We start from the raw sequence: 24,328 nt of genomic DNA, 5'->3' as shown, positions 1-24,328 counted from the left end.
CGGGTTATTCCGCACGCCCTGCAGTCGTCATCTGACGTTTCCGTCCTATTGCTAGATTAGGGACCTTACGCAAAACAGGACGGCAACGGCAACGAGAACGTTACCAAACAGAAGGTTTAATGAGCAAAACAATGGCTGTGCACGTGCATTATAATTCTTGGTACATTTCTTTGTCGTCCTTTGCAAAACAACAACGTGAAATGACCAAATTCTGCGTTGTCTGGAGAACGTGAACCACAACGGCTAATTTTTCGTATTTCTATTTGGACCTGAACGTATTCGTATCATATGCAACAGGGGCAAGTTTTTATACCGAGAGATACACTGAATAGTTTCAAATAAATGCGAAATTCCAAAGTAAAATAGAAACAAATTTTTTTACTAGGCGTCGACCTCGCAGTCGCCGTCGTATATGCGTAAGGTCCCTATTACTGCGGGACGCCCTCATTTTACTTAGCATACTACTAAGATTGTCCAGGCATTGTTCGCAATTTTGCTGTCGTACATGGTAAAAATTCAAAATCACACCCTGTCCTACATATATATGTACATAAGCAAAAACTTCGCGTCCCAATGAAAAATTGCAACTTGACAGGAGTTATCTTGCATACTTTATTAGCTTCATATGTTCCTCGGTATGTCCGAAAGCTAACTACCCTAAAAGACATTTTAACTACAATTTGTCACAAAACTGGTTACACAGTAAAGGACTTATCTCTAAAAACGAAGACGCAATTTAAAAGGAAGATCACCTTGGAAGACGGGTCACATTTGAAAATCAACGACGGACGAAATAACAGCTCAAAATCAAGGTTTTTCTTCTGAAATTATCCCAAATAAGCCAAGAAAAAATGTATCACTCATTCTCCAAAGAAAAGTTGGCCCTCCGCGATATAACAAGTACAAGGGAATCGAGATTTTTGCTGAAAATTACCATCAGTATTGGTAAACGTGGTTACCTCTAGCCAACCCCGCGAAATTCAAAGTTTGGTTTTCATTTTAGTTTATATCCTCTACTCCTCCTTTGCACTGTTGTTAATTTGTATCCCTTTTTTAACAAAAAAAAAACATTCTTGTTAATTCACATGCTCAAAAGAAGGAAGTAAGATTTATTGCCGAGTTATTACATCTTCCAAAGAAATACAGCGATTTGCGAAGGTCAAGTTTCCACGCGGAAAAAAATGAGATGCAAATCATATGGGATGGAAAGTACGAGGCAAGCCCCTATCAAACTGCGCCTTCGTGTTTCTTTTTACAATATTTTTCGATTAGAAAACTTATTTGCCTTTCAAAAAATTAGCCTTTTTTATGAAGATACTAAAATTCATTCATTAACAAATAAAGAAGCCTCGACTGTGCTCTGTTCTGTTGTAAAGCACGCAGGAAGCGGTAGAGCACGAAAGAAGTGTAGGGGAAAACACGAGACGTAGTCGAGTGTTTTTCCCTACTTCTTGAGTGCTCTACCGCTTCCTAAGTGCTTTACAACAGAACAGAGCACAGTCGAGGCTTCTTTATTTGTTTTATGATAAAGAATCAGATAATTTCCCCACGCATTCGGCTGAATTTTCAAACCAAACTTTATTTTCCAAACGAGCACAAGTGGCGTCAGCCGTGCACTGTTCTCTGATAAAGCACGCTAAAATAAGCCAATCACAATCCTTGTTAGAATTGTTCAAATAATTTGATTGGCTAACGAAGCGACAGCTGTCAATCACAAACTGGACTTCAGCTAAGCTTTCAGTTTCGAGAAGTTTGAGCGGCTTTCGAGAGAAGAATGATGCCTTCAAAGTTCGCTTTTAAGTCAATTTTTAAATACGGATCTCAAGGCAGGTAAAGGTTTATAGTCCAGAGGAATCCGGCCGTATTGTGGCCCATGAAAACGAGCACTTTTCCAGTGGAAATTACGAAACGCGGAGCTCAAAGCTTGTGGATGAAAATGCGAAATGCCGGGTTGAATTTGAAAGGAGCTACAGTTATTTATGGCTTGTAGCCGCATGCAGCAAGATTGCCCGAACTAGCGTAAAAGTTAGAAAGACTTAACGACTCCCACTGGTTCTACTTCGAGCACAGCAGAGAATATCAGAGCAAGTTTTGCACTGACCACTCGTCGGTTTACTTCGCTGAGATGACCGGAGAACGAGCGTTACTACACTGCATGTAAGTGTTGTTTGAGCAAATGAGCATTCTTAATTGTAAATTTACAAAAATAAAGCTTCTCATCATAAACAGAGACAGTTCAATTGTTTTCTGTCGTTGTTTTACTTCTCAGTATAATTTCTGCCTTCGTAACAAAATTAATGTCTTTATCGAAGCACTGTTTAGGTTTAGAATTTGTGTATTCCGCTACAGTTGTACATGTTTTGTCGGCGGGAATCTAGCAAAACTTGTTATTTTAGTACAGTTTTAACGCTACTGTTGCTAAAAATGGTCTCTGTGAGCCATATTTACTGCAGAAAAATAGCTCGCTTCTAGTGCGTTTGTCTGAGTCACAGGGGATGTTTAATTTGGGTCAAATTTGTCAAAATTCCGAAGCAAAATTTGGAAGCCAACTTACCGTCATCAACCCGTGCTCTGTTCTCTGATAAACCACGCTGTTTCAGCCAATCAGAGCGCGCGTCATATGGAAACTTTATTATAAATAATTATATCATCTGCTCGAAATATGGATATACCTTTTGAAAAATTGGAAGACGTGTCATAAAAGACAGACAAAAAAAACACGAGATTATGGACACCACCATAATGTCGTTTATGTAGAGGCCGACATTAGCTTAGTAAACATTTTAGTATAGTAAACATTTTAGTATTATCTTATCGTAATTGCCATGTGGCTGTTCTGAAGGCTGGAATTCGGCATACATCCGTTCATCTATAATCAAATTGAAAATCTTGAATTCCGCGGTTTATTCCCATCATACAAGTACAAGGAGAGTGTAAGACATGCGTTCGCCCTCATTCTTCGTAACCTTCGAGGAGTACACATCAGAGAATTTTCCCACCTCCATCCCCAGTCATTCCGCCTTCACCAGTCACTGGCCTTCACTCTTGCTTACGGCTGGGCCTGTTTTCACGCCCACCTGCGCTAACGATCCGTCGAGTTTTTGGTAATTAAGCTGTCACTAAAGTTATTTTAGTCAATATATCGCCACTCTCGTGGCCATTATTCCAGCTTGGTTATCTCACTTTTATTCTGGGTTGTCTTCCAGTAAACAACTGGCGGATAACAATTAATGGTTTTCGTAGGCATCTACATAAAAGACTTTTTAAAAGTCCTTTCCAATAATATTTCATTTCCAATGTTAGTTTCTCTCGAGGTTTAAACAGGCTTGTGTCTTTTCAGGTGGAGATTTTAAATGAAACAGTTTTCTTCGTCTGTCAACATTGTTGACAAATTCTCCGCACCGGATATAAACAACTTCTTTCGAGTTCGGGGACACAACAACTCTCAAAAACGTTTTGGTCGGCGTCACCTCCGCCATTTTCTCCCTTCGAGAGGATCGCGCGCGGAACACGTGAAATCTGAGAAATGTCAATCATGTTTTTCGCGCCAAAAATTGAAAGCTCAGACTGACTTCCCTGCAAGTAAAACAAGTCGACCTCTCGTGACTTCGTCGCTCGCGCTCGCGCCTTTGTTGCTCAATCTGCCTTTCGCTTCGCGAGAGACTGAGCGAAGGTTTCTGCCTCTCGCTTCGCTCGAGGAATGACTAAGCGAAGGTCAACTAGTAGCAAGTCTAACAAAAAAAAAGGAGAATTCATTCATGCGTCCACGACGGATTTTCTTTTTCAAAGAAGTAAGTACAAGAAAATCAGTTGCCACACCCTCGAAATTCACGCAGATTTCAATTTGGCGATTCCACATTTGGCCGCACGAGTAAGGGTTGTAGTGTTGAACCTTAAACATGCAATACTAAAACCAGGACAAAAACTGGCTACAAATTAGATGGGGTGGAAAGTAGGGGGAAGCGAGTTCCTTTTATATTTTCCTTGTATATATGGTATAATCTGAACCTACTTTTAAACTTTACTTATACTTATTCTCTACTTTGGTCGGTAATTAGATCCCCAACATTACAAATCAATGTTCAGTTATAACGTTAAACGTTTTGTACCTTACAAAACTATATTTTTAGGGTGTCCACTTCTTTCTTTGAATTAAGCTGGGTTTTTTCGCCTTTGATGCAATATCTCTCAAGTGAAAATACAATTCTCTACTTGAGTTCTCTCCTCTTAGTTTGTAACGTTTACCTCTCGGCCAACACTTACTCGAATCTCGATCAAGATTCTCAGGAAAATAAAACTATTTCCCTTTAAACCAGTAATTAAGTGTACAATGTTAACCAATCTAAGCTATCCGTGCGGTATCTCTATATATTTCTTTACACCTTGAAACTGTTGACAAATAACTTTCGTTTACTCAGTTAAAGGGACACAGTCAGCTGGAGCACATGCGCATTAGATGCCATTTCATAGCCAATTTGCATATCACAGAGACGTGATCCATACTGTTTTTAACCAAATATGATAAAAATAGTATCATAGAATGAACAAAAGCACACTCAAAACCAGGCTATTCAGTAAACGATTGATAATCAAGCAAAACACTGTGAAGATGAAAGCGGATTTCTAGATGAACTTTGATCTCAGGTTGAGGTGAACTTTTTTCAAAATGAGAAAACTAGTGTCCAGGTCAGCGCGGTCCCAAAGCTGACTGTGTCCCTTTAATTAATCAGTATCTTACCAATTCAATTTTTTTCAATTCGTATTACACAAGTCTTAGCCCGGACAACAATCCAATTAAAATATTTCTAATCAGTTTTAATCTTTCCTTATCTTACCCATCCTTGTTCTTTAAGCTTAACATTTTTTCTACCTAAGAAAGCAATACCGTTTTGAGATTTTCTTCAATATCGAGATGCTGTTAGCAGCTGCCTTTTGCTATGTTCGATGGTTCTCTTCTGTACTAAAATAAGATTCCCATGTCGAGTTGCATTCCCTTCTCCCAACAGTGTTAAACTAACTCATATGTAGGCTGATAGCCACTGATAACACTGCTAGATATGAAACTAAGTAAGCCAAGGTTATATACAATTATTTCAGTTCACTATCCTATTACAACCTAACTATTATAGCAATTAACCTAATGGGAACTAACCAAATGCCATTCCTATAGGAAGTCGACAAGCACAGGTAACCCACATTCGACCAATATGTCATAGAGTTGACCCACGGTCAAATCACAACAACTCAACGCAGCTTCCAATGGGTTACGAAAGCGGTTGTCGAAGCAACGGATGTATGCTTGATTAAAACCTATTCGTTCGGCAACCAATTTCCACTCGTCTCCCCCTGTTGAAACATTTAAACCATCCAAAGCTCAGTAAAAAAAGCACAGGTCTCCGTCAGGAGAGAGAATTAACCTGACTACACTCTTTTGTTTTTGTAAGAATATTTTTTTCCGGCCGAGGCTGAATATTCTTATTTTTCTGTCGATTTTAGGCTGAAAATATTCCTGTGAATATTCTTAGGTTATAGCGTATGACATTTCTGTTTTCGAATGTATTTGGTGTCTGAATGGTGTTAAAGTAATTTTAAAGCCAGCCTGCAGGCAACAAAGCCTTGTAGGACGCACATAACTTCTTGCAGAAATGCTATTAGCATCGAACATACGGCTAGTTTTGCCGTTTAAAGAAAGGGAGAATTTAATACGCACAGATTATAATCTTTTCAAAATCTCAGCCTCGGGTTTATTCTTAAAATATTCTTAAAATTTCGAGAATTTCAGCCTCGATGTTTATATAAAGTATATTCTTATATAAAACAAGACTGTATGCGGATGAAATTTAGCCAAACCGACAACCAAACACATTCAAGAAAAACATTCCCGTTTGTTTGTGTTTGTCATGTCTGCAAAATAAGGTAATTTATCAAGTCCAGCCAAATGACGAATGGGAAACCCCTCTGATATGTTGACGCGCAGTCATGACGAGGCATGACGTAAAATATCTTGTTCTTCCAAGACGATTTCCTCTCCATGCTTTGTCGAAACCTTAGCAAAACATCACAGCAAAGAAACTTTCATCCAGGCAAACACATTATCTCCCTATGTTGATGACCAACACGGAAGTGTTTAGCCAAGAAACGTTACGCTACTCACAAGGCACATAAACTTCCCATTCCGGTAGGTGTGGCTGAGAAAATCCCTTTGCTGGGATTGGTTGAGAGCAGGCATATTTACCCCACCCCAAGTCCATTAACCCGTTTATAGTTTTTCTCACAACTAAATAAGTAATCATGTGAAAGCTCGAGCAATTAAAGATTTGCATTACTCGTGATTTGAAACTTCAGTTTTGAGAGAACTTTCAAATCACCAGTAGCGCAAATCGCACTCGTATTCTGACGATTACCAATACGAATAGTAAAGATGTTAAACCTTACCACACAAATGTACTGCTAGGTCCGTTATCTGAGGACCAGGAATCTCTCGAACATCAAGAAGATTATCCAGAAGTGGGCCTGTTAAGGGACAAACTAAAATCAATAGAATATTTTGACAATGTCGATCATAGCTTTCGCATTCGCTTGCGTTCCAAAGTCAATATGGTAGTTTTAAAGTGGTGACGTTTTTTTTTTTCTTATATCGCTTACACGGTCGAAATTACGTGTGTGTGTGTGTGTGTGTGTGTGTGTGTTTTTTTTTTTTTTTTTTTTTTTTTCTTTCTTTCATCTCTCTTTGGTGAACCAGTCCAATGGAAGTTGAAAAGCATGCGGCTCTACACAGGTCTGATATAGGTAGATTGTATCGACTGACTGCATCAGGACACAGGTTACAAATATTGACTCACCATATTCGGTTCTAAGGAAAGATCCTCAAGGCCTTTTCTTCGTAAACTTACGTGACACTGGTGGTAAGTCAGGGCGCGAGAAAATGCGTTGTAGAGCTAGCATAGTTTGGGTTTGAAATCGAAAAAATTTAGGCTTTATTTACTACGAATTGCTGAATGATCAGGAGCTTCAGATGATGTTTTAAAAGATAAGAAACAGAAAGATAAGCGCCGGTAAATGGTTTATTGTTATAAACGCATGCATTTATTAATCAAAGAAGAGAAAAAAATGTAAAAGGAATACTGGGGGAAAGGGTAAAAAACAAGTCGTAATCATCCGCGGGATTTAAACACATCGTTTATGTCACTCATTTGCTATGTCAGTAGCATACCTACCTGTGGTTCCAGCTGGTACAATTTCCCTCAGGTATTTGACAACATCAAGTCTGTCTGAATGCTTCGCCTCCCCTGCCAGGGAACGGATCCATCTCCTTGTCTCAAGATCTGGCTTTTGCAAAGAGGAACGGTCTAGCTGCAGTCTCTTTCGTAGTTGAACTACAACGCTCTGGGCATCCGAACAGTCTTGTAAAATAGGTCCTAGAATGTCACTAGGCAGGGCCAGGGACTTGTCTTGATGACCTTGGATGTTTTAGAAGGATGCTTTGTTAATTTAATTTACACAGCTTTAATGTAAATAAGTGTTGAGCTGTTTTAAATCTATGGTTAACAAAGTTCAATCAATCAATCAATCAATCATTCATTCATTCATTCATTCATTCATTCATTCAATCATTCATTCATTCATTTATTCATTCATTCATTCATTCATTTATCGATTCATTTATACATTGATGTAATTTAATTGATGAAGGCCATTGGAAAGCTAGAGTAACGCAGTTAATCTGTTCAACTTTTTGAGATCATGGATGCCAGCGAAATAGGCCCAAAAATGCATGTTTGATTTTAAGCATTCTATGATCTTCTGAGGAAATGGAGACACTAAACTACGAAAAACCCTTTGAGGTATGGTATAAGGATGCTGAACCTTACCAACTGAACAGAACTTACAACTTACAGCATTTACTTACATTTACTTAGTTACTTACTTACTTACTTACTTACTTACTTACTTACTTACTTACAACACAGATCTGGGGACTTTAGGGATGCTGAACAAGGGATGAAGAGAAATCATCTTAGAAGGAACAAGAATACTACCTAATTTTTAAAAGCATAACAATAAAGAAAGCTTACCATCCACAAAAGGCAGACTAAGTCTCTCACGAAATTCAGCGGCTGCAATTGCTTTATTTCGCTAATAAATAGAGCAGAGAATGGAATTTTAAACGGTGTTTCCCTATTTTTGTTATAGATATGGTCAGTTATGGTTTCACCAAACCATTTGGCCCGCCCTATAAATGCAAATTTCCCTCGCTCCATTCTTTTAACTCAAGACATATCCACTTTGGTGACAGTTTCCTGGATTCTTGTGACCTACAGGTTACATAACCAAGAGAGTTGGTTTAATTTCATACAAGAGGATAACATGACCATTTCATCGTAACTCAAGAAGGAAAATCTTCCAGAAGTTCTTTTCTACGAAAGAAAAACAGAGACAAGTCTATATACGCCCAGTATATTTTGGAGTCTTACCCCCAATTGATTCGAGTGTTTCAAATGTAATATATAAACAGTAGCCTCCATTTGGCGCGGAAATATGCTCGGATATTTGTCCGCGGACATTATCTGTGTCGAGAAGAGAGCACTTTTCCGAGAGCGTAGCTCGAGGAAAACTGTAAGCTTTGAGGACAGGTAATGTCCAGGGGCAAATATCCGAGCATATTTTCAAATTCAAATGGAGGCTATTGTGTTTATTATTCTTCAAATATTTTTCGCAACACGCACAGTTTTGAAAATTGGGGAATATATATAACTTATTGGATGCTTTGGTGTGGAGTATCGCTGTATATTTTTACGAGTTGTGCCATATTTTGACGAGCCCAAAAATACGAGTCAAAATACAAACAACGGGTAAAAATATAAAGCGATACTACACACCAAAACATCTAATAAGAGATTTATTATCCAACTGCTGTAGTCAATAAATTTATCAGTGAAAGAGGGAGAGTGTGACAGTTTTGAGTGCGCGCGCCGATCTGTCTGCCAGACAGGTTTTCTACTGTACAAATAACTGTACAATATCGCTGTATATTTGTACTGTTATTTGGACGGTATTCGCTGTAGTTGGATAATAGTCTCGGATATTCCCCAGTTTCAGCTGGTTAATATTCGGTCACGTGACGCGTTTAGACCAACTGCGCGCGAGCGAAGATATTTGATGGATTATAATCAATGATAAGAAACTGCCAAAACAAATGAGTTTTCATTATTTATGTGGCGGTAATCTTGATCTTCCCAGCGAAAAAAATGTTCGTTTTCTCTTAAACGAGCATGGTGACCTATATATTTTATTGCATAATTTCAATGAGAACAGTATCCTAAATAACTGAGAAAAAAAATAGCAGAAATCTACGGCTACGTTTTTGGCAAATGAAATAAATTCTACAGAGGAAGACGTAGCGGGCTCAACAGCGCATGTCCAAATTATGTTTCCTTTAAAGGATAAAAAATGCAAGGTATTTGAAGACATTTTTTCTGGGACGTGGATGAATAAACGATCAAAGAAAGTCAAACTCTGTGTGGTATAAAGCGCTACATTGAAAAATAATCGAGCTTATTTGTTGCGCGCTGAGATTACAGAAAGTCACCTAAACAACCATATTTGTCAGCATTGTGGCATGAAAACAAGCACGGTGACCCCCTCTTTTAATTACGTTTGTAATAACTCCTTGTCCTGTAACAACAGCATACCAAGTTTCATCGGAAATCTATGGTGGGTTCCTTTACTAGGAATCACCTTAAACACGAAAACAGTGGGAATCGTTCAGGCTGTTTCTTCATTTTCTGCGAATTTGTGCCTTCACCTCCTTAAAAGTGATTTTCCTGAAAAACTGAGCATTAAGTAAAGCAAACTAATTAAATGACCAATCCCGCCAAATTTTACGGAATTTAACCGACGGAAACACGAGAAAATTATCTATTCATTTTGCTTTTTGTGGTCTTACGACGTCACCGGCCCGCGTGTGGTCATACAACTGTAGGGAACCACCTAAACCCACGTCAAAAATTTCAGTTCTCTTTACATATTTTTTATTCGCAAACGTATCTAAATCAAGGTAAACACTACAAATGACCGAGTTGATGATTGTTTGTATTGTTATCGCTCACCTGTTTGCAATTGTAAGAAGACTGAAATTGCTTGTAAATCACTCTTTGGCAATTCGCTCATACTAAAGCATTATTTGTATTGCCTTATGTCTAAAGTTATTGATTGAAAGTAATTTCCCCAAAAAAATATCACAGTTGCACAAGCTTAAATTAATTCATACTCACCTCGTTCTGGCCAAATGTAAACCAAGGAGCAAACTGCTTGATGGAAACCCTATTATCCTTGGCAGTAGCTGCCCTGATGTACACGATGGCTTCTGTAGACTTGTACAACTCAGACTCTGACAAAAAGTGAAGGCATTCTTCTTGCTTACAACCTTTTGCACGATGATTTCGACAGAAGTTGGCTGCACCCTGGTAACAACAGACAGGGCAGAGGAAACTCATTTCACATCTCATGTTCTTTAGCCAAAAGAACTCATTGCGCATTGAATCAATCATCAATGCTAGTTGGCTACGTACAAAATGGGCGGGACTCTTATCAGTGTTGTCACGGCAAAACCTTGCAGATACTTTCATTTTTGAACGTAAACGTCCTGTCAGAGTAAGACTGTCGTTTACACCAAGAATGACGACCTCAACTGAAGATGAATGGCAAAGAAAGACCACGGAACCGCCTTCATCTGGCGAGATAAAAAACCTGGCAAAGTTATGAAAAAATTGGGGAACATGCTGGCTTGGACATTCTTCAGTCCACCACTGAAAGAACTTCACTACGAGTCGGGGAAACAAGCCTGCAGGAACCAGACCAGAATCAAATCTTAGGAAAAGAGAGGGAAGCCGAGCAGAGGCAACCAACTTGATGATGTCTTTGGGAGGAAGTGACATCAACATGGATGGCACCAGATACTGCTTGCTGCATGGTGCATTTAATGACGGCAAAGGACAAAGCAGGCTGAATTTCTCCATGATTGCAATAAGACTCTCAGAGGTTTCTTTGTGAACAAACAAAGGGCGCCAAACATGTTCTAAAAGTTCTTCCTCAAGAATTCCTGTTTGCTCAAGCCTTTCCCATAATGTTTGATCTTCTGTTGTTTCTTTGGGATCATAAGGCTTAATAGTTATCACTTTCTTAAGCACATCAACCAACCACTGAGAGTCCAAGACCACGAGGTTTTTCAACAATGGAGTGTCATCAAAATGAATTAGAACTCGCTGGTCATGCAAAAAGTTTAGCAATGTCAAAATCTCTTGATCCTCTTTGATGTTACATACTTCAGATGCAATTTGTTTTGCTTTCTCAAGAAAAATGTGCTTGTCACCCATCTCCTTCATTGCTTGAAGTTCCCTCTCATACCTGAGCCACTTAATGGGAATGACTTCCTTTATCTGCGGTAGCTCCTTAGCAACAGCAAACACCTCCTTTCGCAAGCGCACAACACCTGGACATCCACCACAAATATTTCTTCAAATAAGTGCGCTCCGTAAGGCTTGGACTGAAGACAACCAAAAATTTCTCGGGCGAGTAAATAAGGATCACCACCACCATAGGGCGTATCAGCGTGAGTGAACACCAGGAACACAGGGGGACATTTCTCTGGCAATACAGATGTTCTAGGACTTGCATACATTTCATCGTCTTTGATCCTCTGATGGTCTTTGGTTAGGGAAGCCAGGGAAGCAACATGAGTCATCCAAAAATCTAGATAATCCAAATTGGTTTTTAGACAAAAGTTGTCTTTGACTTTCTGGAACCTTCCTTGCTTCACAGGAGGGTTGGCTCTGTCATGTGGGTTCTGGCTGAGGTCATAAGTCAAAAGATATATTGCTCTTTGGCTGAGAAAGATTGGATGGGTGACATAGTAAACAAACTGCCCCCCAAAATCCCACAACACCGAATAAATGTCCTCTCTATCTTCTTTAGTAACGTCGAAAAGCAACTTTTCAACCGAATCTGCTATCGCGTCAGGCACTTTTTCTGCGACAAAATGATTGTCTCCTTGCTCAGCTTTACTTGGATTAGGCCCACCATCTTCTGGTACAGCTGTAGTGGAATGGGTACCACTTGGATAACACGCCTCTAAAATGTCAAGAAGAAATTTATGTCCAGGAGTCAATCAAATATCTAATTATAGTATTGGACCCAAACTTAACTTAAAATTAACATATAAGAAAGTTAAAGTCATCATTGTTATGTTCATTATCTCAGATGAATAGAGTTAAACATTTGTTTTCCAGGGACGTTCTGCTGGTTTCCGTAAACTGTGTCATTGCTCAACTAACTGGTCAGCGACTACCAGCAAACCATTACTAAACTTAAGTTCAGTTATCGTGGCTGGAACAAGGAAGTTTAAACACATCAGTCGGGTATTAGAAGAGCTTGGTCGGATTACTGCTCAAAAGCAGCTCTTAATGGATGCTACGGTGATGATTTGTAAATGTTTGCACGGCTTAGCACCCAGGTGTTTGACAGAAAACCTAATCACTGACCCGATGCACATAACTATAGACTGGAACACGGAAAACACATCTACAAGACAAAGATCGTTTCCTTTTTCGCGCTATTAGAACATATAATGATTTAAGTAATGGAAAGACAAGGAAGGAATTGAATAGACTAGCTAGAAGTGAACTCTTTAAACCATGCAGGATGGAATTGGCTATGAGTGAAGTGTTGATAACTATATTAGCTATTACAAAGTTTGAAATTTTCTTTAAAAAAAATTCTTAGTATCATTATTATCTTAAATTACAAATGAAATTAGCTATTAGAAGTCCTTAATAACGGGAACGCATTGCCTTTTGTGTTGCGCTGTGCTGTGCTGTGCAGTGCTGCGCCACGCTTTGCTGCGCTGCGCTGTGTTGTGCCGTGCTGTGCTGTGCTGTGCTGTGATGTTCTGTGCTGTTCTGTGCTGTTCTGTGCTATGTTGTGCTGAGCAGTGCTGTGCTGTGCTGTGCTGTGCTTTGTTGTGCTGTGCTGTGCTGTGCTGCGCTGTGCAGTTCTGTGTTGCGCTGTGCTGTGCTGTGCTGCGCTGTGCATGCTGCGCTGTGCTGTGCTGTGTTTTGCTGTCCTGTCCTGCGCTGTGTTGTGTTGTGCTGTGCTGTACTGTGCTGGTTGTACTCTGCTGTGCTGTGCTGTGCTGTGCTGAGCTGTGTTGTGTTGTGTTTTATTGTATTGTATTAATGATTTTGAGCTGGAAAGTGAAGTACCCGACTGAACAAGCTCTGACAGAGGTCCTCCCTCAGGTCTCTCCTTTGTCAAACTATGCACAATAAACTGGGCTGCATGGTGTTCATAAGAAACGGCCTCGTCATCATTTGATTCCTGACCGTTATTTCCAGCCTTCCAAACCTCAGTTGAGACTTCAAAATGAGCAGGATCGACATCTATCCCCACAGTAGTGTTTTCATCTGGTCTGAAAACCTCTCCTTTCAATGATCTCTTCAGGCTGGTCTTTCCTGAATGGTCCTGGCCAATCAACATGACTGGGACTCTTCTGTCACAAGTTGTCCCCACACTAAGAGCATCATTGTAAGCTTCCAAGGCCAAGACTCCTCTTGCAAGAATTTCTGGAGGCACTGGAGCTGTAAGTAGTAAAACATTATGCCAAATAAGTTACATGATTTCCTGTGTGCACAATTTGAAACATTTGATATGTTTGTATGTTGTAATAAGTGAGCAATGTGCTAGAATGGGGTTTAATCACTTGTTTCTATTGGATAAAAAGCCTCATTCAGGATCGCATAACCACTATGTTCCGCAAAAAATTTTTTTAAGCTAATTTAGTAGAAAGAAAAGGGATCCTAACTATAAGGTAGTTATTTTTCCGGGGCATGTGTACCAACGTGTGTTGTTTGTTTTCTACTTTTTAAATACGATAAAAACCAGTCATTTATAATACCTTACAATTCAACGAAAACAGCACCAGTTTAAAGAAAGGAATAATTTCGACACTTTTAAGTTTGCACGATATGTTGCAAGTTTGATCATTAAATCATCATATATGGAAGAATTATTAAATAAATAAAAATCAAATTTTATACTTTTTCATTCACCACAAACGAGATTACAGGTTGCACATTGTACGATCTCGGTTGAGACGCTACTGGCGTTTTGGTAACGGTTGCTGAAGTCCATTGGTTACGCTGGGGGTGAACTTGTACGTACACTCCCTGATTCTGTGGCAGTGAAGGTAGATCCCTTGCACTGGGGGTGTTGTAGTGCTCGCACATTTTGACTTTCACCATTTGCTCTCTGACAACCTGGCAATGAGGATTCTGGATAGGGGATCAGGTTGGAAGTAATGCGCTGTACTTTCGTCCATTCAGTGCTTTGCAGGTGATGGTATGCTGGTAGTAAGGGGTGTGGCTCTGTAGATCAACATAGGTATGTTTGGATCATGTCCTGCGGCTGCACTTTTTCTCGTGCACTACTTGACCGTCTGCACCAAACGTTCAATGAAACGATTACTCTGCGGGTAACGAAGGCTAGACGTGATGTGGTCAAATCGGTACTGGCTTGCAAAGGCTGCAAATTCCTTTGAAGAGAATGGGGGGCCATTGTCTGTCAGAACGGTTTGAGGTGCTCCATATTCGCTAAACACCTGCTTCAGAATCTCGGTGGTAGCGCTTGCGGTGGTGCTGTGTACTTTTGTGATCACAGGAAACCTACTGTACTAATCTGCTATCAGGAAGTAGGTGGTAGTCTGAAACTCGAAGAAATCAATTCCTAACTTCTCCCAAGGCCCTCGAGGAACTTCATGGGGCAACATTGTTTTGATTTGTTGGCTCCTCAAGAACGTCTGGCACACTTCACAGCTCTGGGCTTTCTGTAGTAAATCTGAGGTTATTCCTGGCCAGAATACTGCTCCTCGGGCTCTCAGCCGCCTCTTCTCAAAACCAAACTGACCTTCGTGGATGGTTTGGAGGACACTGTTACGCAATTTCTCAGGAACTATGAGTCTATGACCTTTGAACAATAGACCATTCTATGTGCTGATCTCTTCTTTGTCTGTCTAGTAGTCTACAAGAAGTGGGTGGTAATCTGTTTTTAAGGACGGTGCCTACTGGCTTAACTACAACTATCTTCAAGCCAACGGGGACAAGACACAAGCAATGATTCTTGGGAATTCAACATACAATTACGATTTGGAGTTTGATGGCACCTTAATCGATATCAAAGAGCATTTAAAGATCCTTGGAGTATGTCTGGACAATAAGTTATCTTTCAAAGAACACACAAATGTAATGCTGAAAAGAGTATACGCTAAGATTGCCGCACTTCGTCGCCTCAAGCGCTTAGTACCCATAGATACTTTATTACTTTTATACAGGAGTTTTATAATACCGCATTTTGAGTATTGTAATTCTTTACTGATTGGTATAGGTAAAACGCTCAACAAAAAAGTGGAAGACGCTAACTACTACGGTCTACGAACAGTAATGAACACGGGGAAAACTTCTAATTATGAGTCATTACTCAAACTGCTGGGCATGAGAACGCTAGAACATAGACGTATTGAACAATCTCTGATAATATTTTTTAAGTGTTTTAAAGAAAATGGCCCACGTTATATCACCAACTTATTCAAGCCCCGGGTCACGCCATACAATCTTAGAAGCAGCGGGCTAAACGTAGAACAACGCCCTTACAATAGTAGATTCTTCCACGGCTCGTATTCTTATATCATCTCTAGAATTTGGAATCAGTTACCGCCGGCAGCAAAAAATGCAGCAAACGTTCCAGCTTTTATCAATCATCTTAATACAATAAACTTTGGTGGCTGCCAATGCAGTTCTTGTCTTAAATGATTCCTTTACATGTTGTATTTTTATCGTTTTTTAATATTGTATTTTCAACGCATATTTTTTAAGATATTAATAGTATGATAATTTTGTATTTTTTAATATATAGTTTTTAAATCTTTTTTTTAACATGTATGTCAAACACTTTTATCATGAGCCCCTGGCTCGGGAGACTTGGGCAACCACTCCCCGTGTTCTTGACGTAAAATAAATTACCTTACCTTACCTTACCTTACTAAAAACAAAGGTTTTTGCGTCAGGTTAGGACCTTTCCGAAAAAGTAGATCTTTGCAAGGGCTATCGGAATCCACAAAGAAAAAAAGAGGGTAGCCACGCATTTTTTCGAGATAATTAGCCTTGAAGTAAGACATTTGTGTACCTCGCACTTGTTTTGCGCGCGCACTACACCATCTGCAGGTACACGTTTACAGTTGGATTTCAGTATAATTTTCGACTGATAACAGCTAGTTTTTCAGCTGCAAGACGTTAACAGTTAGTGGTTAGCGATATGCTGCTGTTTTGGTGTTCCTGGTTTAAGTACAGGCTCGTTAAACTTGATTTGGTCACAGTAGTAAAATTTTGCTTTCAATTTAGTCGTGTACTTGGTAGCGTAGTTGATTGCGTCATGTCAACCCAGCGCGCGCGTGGCGCTTAAACCTTGCCTTGCGTGATGCGCAGAACGTGTACGCACTAACAAAAGTAGGCACCGTCCTTAATTCAGGCAATCCATTTGCTACCACTTGCATCAGTAAGCCTGAAGTAGTGTCTTCTACAGTTGCGCGTCTGAAATCTCCAATTTTCGTAGAATCGGCGGGGATTTCCACTGTGAGCATGTGAACTGGGATGAAATCTTCCTCGTCTTCTCCTTCTTTAGGTGTTGGCTGAGGAGACACTCTAGACAGTGCGTCAGCTATGACATTATCCTTTCCTTTCAGGTATTCAATGTTTACATCATACTGGGATAGTCTCAGCAATAGCCTCTGAGGGCGTGAGTTACACAATATGGATTTCTTCCACACGCTAACCAATGGCTTGTGATCTGTTTGCACCGTCGCTGTGTATCCATACACATAATGATGAAATCTTTCAAGGGCAAAGACGACACTGAGCAGCTCTCGGTCAATGTTCGAGTAACGTTCTGTCTCATTGAGGGTTCTTGATGCGTAGATCACAGGCTTATCATCTTGGAGTAGAACTGCTCCTAAGCCTTTCTTGGATGCGTCTGACTGAATAGTGCTAGCTTTGGACTAATCAACGTATGCCAACATTGGTGCACACGTAATCTCTTTCTTTATAGCCTCAAATGCTGCTTGTTGCGAGCTCTCCCAGGTGAAAAGGGTGTCCTTCTCAGAGAGCGCTCTAAGCGGTGCTGCTAAATCTGCTAGTGCTGGACTGAACCGATTTAGGTAGTTCACCTTTCCTAGGAAGCTTTGCAGATCTTGAAAGTTCTTTGGTGGTTTCATTTCTGTGATGGCTTGCACTTTTTTAGGGTTCGTCTTGTACCCGGCTGGGGTAAGATTTCCTCCAAAGAATGCACAATCTTGAGAATTGAGCACAAATCTGTTTGCACTGAAGTTGAGATTGTTAGCTCTCGCTGTTTCTAGCAGGGTGATGACTGCAGCGTCATGGGTAGTTTCTTCGTTGCCATTTCAAACGATTCCAGCGCTATTGGGGACACTTCTCAGCACTCTGCCGATTCTTTCCTGAAAGACATCACCTGCTTCCTTAATTTAACCCAAAGGGTAGGCGTAGCCATCGGTACTTGCCCCAGGGTACATTGAATGTTGTCAGGAAACTGCTTTCTTTGTCAAGAAGGACGTGCCAATACCCAGACTTCGCGTAAAGCAAGCTGAAATACTTGGAATGTGCTAGTTCCGGTAGGATGTCATCAGTTGTACTGCTGTACCACTGATTCCTCTTTATCGCTTGGTTGAGATCTTTTGGGTTGAGACGTAAGGAACCATCTGGTTTCTTAACTGGGACAATCGAGTTAATCCACTCAGTGTGTTCCCTCACTTCTTTAATGACTCCAAGCAGTGTTTATCTCTCCAATTCTGCTTTGTAGGGTGGCTTCAGGCTAACTGCAACTTGGCGCGGTGAGTGTTGAACGGGTTTGTAGCCTTCTTTTAACTGGATACGATAAGGTCCACCTGGCAAAGTTCCTATGCCTTGAAACACATCAGCTTATTCCTGCAGTAAGTAATCCTTAGTTGTGGGCAATGAGTGTGTCAATCCATTAATAGCTATTCTCGCTTGAGTACTCTTTTGGATCGCTGGTACCACTGGATCAGTGCATTTATGAACTCTTGGAATCACTGGACCATTAGTGTTTTTCGCGGGCTCTTCCACGAGTGTCTTGAAAGACCTATCTGTCTTAGCATGGACAGCAGGTTTCTGGATCTCAGGGAAACTGACGTATTCGATGACTAACGCTTGTTTCCTGCCTAGGATCATATGACCTTTGCTGTCTGCGACTTCGCACAAAATTCGAATATCTTGTTACCATGGTAAAGTTAGACAATGCAGGACACAAGGTTTTCCACTAGACTGTCATTATAGCCTTTAAAATTTACGGTTGGTTTGCCCAACCTCAAGTCGTCTCCGAAGAGTGCTTTAGCCTTGTACAACGGCAGAATGTTGCAACTTGCTCCTGTATCAACCTCGCAATCAATCTGGAAGACATGTGATGAAGATTCCTGGCTTAGCCATAACAAACGGACGTGAGGTTCTGATTTTGGGTGATTGAAACTTTCCAGTGTTACTGTCTTGAGGTGGTGAATAGACGCGTTGAAGTAAACTGGCTCGTATTCGCTTAACAGCGAAAAAAACTTACGGCACTGGCATTGAAGACGTTAAAAGACATGAGGCAAACACAGAGAAGGACATCCAAGAGTTGACTGAAGAAGTGATGAAGACTTTTCCTCTTCAGCATCCAGTCATGTTTCAAAATATAACATCTGCGAAATCGTAAGCCAGTTCAAGCTGTCAAAGTTTTCCGTAAGGATGCTGCGGGAGATTTGTACCGCGCTTGAGCTAAACGTATCTTCAATAACCAGCAAGCGCAAGCAGCCCTTTATGGATATTTTGCAAAGATTAGTTGACCAGTGTAGTTGTAAACCACGAACTAAATGTCTAGTGTGAACCAGGCCGGCTTGAATTCCTGGCCTGTGAAATTGAAGAACCGCGCCTTGACGGCAAACCTTACGGATCACTAAAGTACCTCGATCATCCGCTGTAGACGAACAAGGGAGTATTTCTTTTTAGGCCGTCGCCTAGCTCCTTAGGCAAGACTACTAAATAACTGATTAGAAGGGCTGATTCGTGAATTTATGAAAAAGTATGGTTAAAAGCAGCTAAAGCTATAAGTGGCATGAGAATTTTGTTAAAATTTGTGCGTGAAACGTGAACACAACCCCCCTACCTCCCCTCCAAAGTTACTTTGCCGCAGTTGTCGATTTCAGTTCACCTCGTTTTGAATTAATTTGCGTTGTTCCGCGAAACGAGAAACAGATGTCCTTGAAATAACGACATTTTTGCCCGCATCTGATTCGCTGTTCGGTTCAAGACTTATATTTAAACAAAGTTATTTTACGTGGAGTGATTACAGCCTCATTTTCAACGAGATGGGAACAGAGAAACCTCGAATCAGAAAACCCCGAATTACGCTTTGCAAACAACTCATGACCAGGAGGCGGCGTTGCACTATTTTGCCAGGTTATATCGTTTTTATGTGAACGATTCAAAAATTTCTGGATTGCAGCCCTCTTTTTTTGATACAGCAACATGAAGGTAGGAGGATGTTATGTTAAATAAATTGTAGATTGAACTTCAAATGCGAAACAATTGAGTTTGCGTGTGTACGTGTACATTTCCGGCCGAATAACGGCACCGTCGAATCGGCGCATTTTATCCAACTTTCAAATTTGATTAAATCGCTCCGAATTATTTCCCCAAAAAATCCTTTGGAGATTGAAAAGAACTACTTATTGCCTTCCAAAAGCCAGATTTTCAGTCAATTCTTTTGACCTACTTTTAGTCTAGTTAAAAGTAGGTCGGATACACTTAATTAGATTTTGTAAATAGATGGACAAGAATTGCGCAAATGACTGTCAACATATGCTTTAATGTTGGATTTCAAGATTTAATAGTTTTTATCGGTCTAGGTTGTTTCATTTTGTGACGCGAAGCTTCGAGATGCGTCTTAAATTTTGAGCTCCAAAAGCGGCATTTTGACGGAATTCGGTTATTATCGATTTTCTCGTAAGTAAATCGATATTCAGTCAAACGAAATATGTCGTGATTTATTTCACACTAAGGCCTACCTAACTTGAGAATATGAGCAGAATTTATTTTTTGGCTGTTGCCGCCATATTTAGAAAATGTGTGATTTTTGGGCACATTCGCTCTTAAGTGGTATCTTTTAGGGGTCATATAAAGCTCGAGCCCAGGGGCGCTCGAGCCACACTACCCAGACTGGTCTCCTTAAGGGGTTTAATTCAAGTCCCTACTCCTGCAGGTCTGTAACGAAAATCATCAACAATGAACCTATCACGAATTGCCAAAAGGCAAGCATTAAACAGGGCCCTTGCAACTGAGGAAAATCGATAAGTATAAAATCTCAGCGAGCCACATTGTCGGACTAACATGATTTGGTCGATTACCTTCAGCTTGTTTCTGACTTGCGTTCAGGCTGCTGCTCAACTTGGCGTCACTAGAAGTTTTCTGAGCATCCTCAGGACGAATCTTTTTAGTATTCTGTGGATATCGTCCAGCAGCCTGTTTCTGACTTGCTCTCGGGCTGCTGCTCAACTTGGCGTCATTAGAAGTTTTCTGAGCATCTTCAGCACGAACTTTTTTAGTATTCTGTGGATATAGTCCAGAGGCGACCAGTCGTTCAGCTGTACAACATGGGTACGTCAATATGCAACCTAAACCACCAGCTTTATTACGGTAGTGGTGAACTAGCCTTGCAAGACTTGGAAACCGTAATGCAGGTGTAAAATAGAAGGACGTGTCTTCTTCTAACCAAACAGTTTTTATGTGATAGTGAAAGACTTTATCTTCACTCCTTACTGAAAGAGTAAAGCCTACTTTTGATTGAGATTTACGAATAAGGAAACTACTAGAAGGCATCCCTGGGACACGGAGCCTCCTGTCGGCTTCAGAACGTGTCAAGTTGCCCAAGAACCAAAGGCTAAGAAAAATAAAAAAAAAACGATCAAGTAACATTAATTAATCAACTCAATCTAATATATCAAAGCAAATGGCATCTCCTTAGTAAAAAATGATCTGGAGACCGTAAAAATTTCTGCAGACTCCAGGCCCGAGTTGTTCGAAAGGTGGATAATACTATCCACCATATAAATCACTATCCATGCAGCTGATAGCGTGGTTCGTTTTCTTAACACTTATCCACTGGATAGCGATGTATCCGGTGGATGGCGTTATCCAGCCTTCAAACAACTGGGACCAGGATTATTGATGAAATTCTGGATACAACAGGTAAATCTCTCTATAGTCCCGCATTAAGAGTAAAATTGGCTTTACATATGATAGACTCGGTTTGTGGTAAGGGTAAGGGTCATGTATTTTTAAGAAAGGAGGGAAAAAATAAAATAAAATAAAAATTTTAAAAAATTATGATTAATTGAAATGACTAATTAAAGAAAAAATTATATATTAAAAAAATTATAACAACGGAATTAAAAAGTAAAAAAGAAGAAAAAAAGAAAAAAAGAAAGAAAGAAGAATAAGAAAAAGAAAATATTCATAGTAATAAAAAAGGGAAAAAATAATCAAAAATAGAGGGAGCAAAAACTGCAGTACAGCAGCCTCAACCTCTGATGGAAAAAAAAAACTGAAAAAATGTTTATTTAATTCTAAAAGAGGGAGCAGGGTTACCATGACAACGACCTCAACCTCTTTGTTATATGAAAGACAAGAAAAGGAAATTATGTTTTGAGAGAGCAAAAACTGCAGTGCAACGACCTCAACCTCAATAATCTCAAAAACAAAATGAAACAAAATAAAAGAAATTAAAAAAATTAAACTTTTTTAAAAAAATAAAATTAATTAATTTTTTTTACAGGTAGGGATTGGTATTAGTGTTTGATATTAGGGTTTGGGGAGGGTGCGGGTTTAGTTGTAGGTTTAGAACTAGGCTATTGCCTAACTAATAGGATTGCGTTGCATTTTTTGTTTAATGGTTAGGGAAATATCAATTTTATTCATTTATTCCCCTTGTAATAAAATTTATTCTTGGCATGCAGTGAATCAAGGTTTTAGCTAGGATTCTGTGAGTGGCCGTCCAGTAACAAATATTGGACCAAAGGACCTATTCCGCTAGGGGATCTTGGGGTATGCCCCCCCCCCCCTAGAAAAGTTTGGAAAATTGAAGCGTTTGTGGTGCGTTTTCCACGATTTCCAACCAATAAATTTAATGTATCGATTGGACTTGAATGATAATGCATCGTTTTCTTTGTCAGAAACCTAAAATAGATTGAAACAGCCCATACTAAACGCATCAGTTGTGTTAACACCTCCATGATTGTCTTTGTTTACGACGTTCGTCCAACGTTGATCTTAGCGGCCATCTTAGGGGAAGTGATAGGTGTGCACATCTGTGTCCACAATCGTCATTTATACATGTCAATTGTGAAATCACTCCTATATTCAGCACGTTTTTTTTATCACTTTTTTTTATCATTTATTTTATCACTTTTAAGCCATGGTTATCTGTGAGGGTTTTTCTGCAAGGATGTTTGGCTAGCAGTGTCCATGATGAGGTTGCTGCGCACAGAATGTATCAGCCTTGAAAGGGAAAAATGTCCGTTTTCCTAATTGCAGAGAACACCAGGTGAATGGGGATTACACAAGGACCAAGAAATTAAAACTGCAGTATGAGGTGCCCTTCAGGCAGGTACAGTTTGTAAGGGAGACAGTGCAATTCACCCTACAGGAATTTTTTTCTTCACTTCTTGTTTGCACGACTTTTTTTTTCACATGGTCACCCTCCATTGCATGTGTTTTCCCCAACCCCCATCACTTTTCTAATGGTCCGTCCCTCAATGAGTTTTGACCCACGACACGTGACACGTTCTATTCCAATCGAAAAACGTATTTGAGTTGAGAGGTCTTACAATATTGTTTGAGCTATGGTCACGTGGCAATGGCCAGTTGAAAAGTTGCCCGCTCTCCCACTAACCAGGGGTTACTTTGACTTCTTCTTGTCTTTTTAGGACTCTTTTTAGGCCTGCTTGACACTTGCGACATAACGACATAGCGACCTAATCGCTCATTTCGGTAATGTAAACATTGACGTAAAGACTTAACGTTGGGTGAAAAGACTTTAAAAGAAACACTTGTTGCATTTGCGAGAATTCTGTTTCTGTTGAAAACAAGGAATAAATGCTAGAATAATTGAATCAGAAGAAAAGAATGGATGCGTCTGATCTTTCAACAAGAAGCTAGTAGAGTGCACGGCCAGTACCAGAACTTCGCCAGAGAGCTTACTTTGGGTTATCGAGAATATTATTTCAGGTAAACGGGATTAACTATCCTGATCTCAGTTGACAGTCGCCGCCATTTTGAAAATAGTGCTGGTTGTGGACCATCGGTGGGTTCGACAATTTTTGCGCCGGAAAGATAAGGAAAAGATCAGCTTTTCCTTATCTCGTTATGTTCATACTGTTATGCTGCTATTTTATCATTATGTCAGGTTGTTCACACTGCAAACATAAAGCTCCGCCCAATTGCCAACGATCGCAACATTTCAACGCAACATATCGCAAAATTGTTTTGCCCAACACATCGTAACACGTCCCGCGTGCCAATTGCGCCAGTATTATTTGTATTTCGTGTCAATTTTCAAGAGTTCGTACGTCGACGACCTAACGTAGATGCGCCGGGGACCGACTGGAACAGATCGCCAAACGTTGTCAGTTGCAGCCGGCGACTACGTCGCAGGTAGGTCGGCGGCATATGAAAACCACACTACAGGAAATACTAAAGTGATAAACATATTGGCTTTTCCCTTCGGCAATAAACGCAAATGCTGAAATCATGTTCACGACAAGTGTTCATTCCTTACTCCATGTAAGAGGTTTTATAGTAAATGTGACGTAGCTACCGCAAGCTGGAAATTAAAAATGCTTTACCTTACCATTCTGTTTCCGGCATCACATAACTGCTTGGGATCCAACCCTTCCTGTTAGTGGATTTAGACCTGGCAAGCCACAAGCCAAATTCATTCGAGTTGTGAAGGATGCAAAATTTATCTCCTTCTTTGAATGTCATCATATCCTCCATGTATCCACGGTTTTGGCGTTGCGGAGTGTAATCACGCACAGCCACACATGTAGAATTGATTTCGCCTTTAGGTGTCCTTTCCACATCATTGTAGAGGTGTTCCATCCCTTTCAGGCCTTCTGTGAAGAGCTTTCTGACTATCTAGTGGCTTGACAAGCCACCTATCT

General features: G+C 40.1%; 1 pseudogene across 1 annotated transcript; it reads right to left on the bottom strand.

Annotated features, from left to right (window-relative positions):
* Positions 1–598: 598 nt before the first annotated feature.
* On the bottom strand, positions 599–24,328 carry LOC110062896 (uncharacterized; annotated as a pseudogene). Its single transcript, XR_016207256.1, has 8 exons — positions 24,016–24,328; positions 20,516–21,048; positions 13,260–13,634; positions 10,275–12,129; positions 8,076–8,136; positions 7,218–7,460; positions 6,436–6,513; positions 599–5,346 (listed from the first exon to the last, which is right to left on the bottom strand). The product of XR_016207256.1 is annotated as an uncharacterized LOC110062896 (transcript).

This window comes from Orbicella faveolata, unplaced genomic scaffold, assembly GCF_042242905.1.
Source record: "Orbicella faveolata isolate gen_17 unplaced genomic scaffold, um_ofav_v1 contig_2, whole genome shotgun sequence".
Classification (NCBI taxonomy): Eukaryota; Metazoa; Cnidaria; class Anthozoa; order Scleractinia; family Merulinidae; genus Orbicella; species Orbicella faveolata.
The sequence above is the reverse complement of the archived record's forward strand: the minus strand, read 5'-3'. Positions and strand labels throughout refer to the sequence as shown.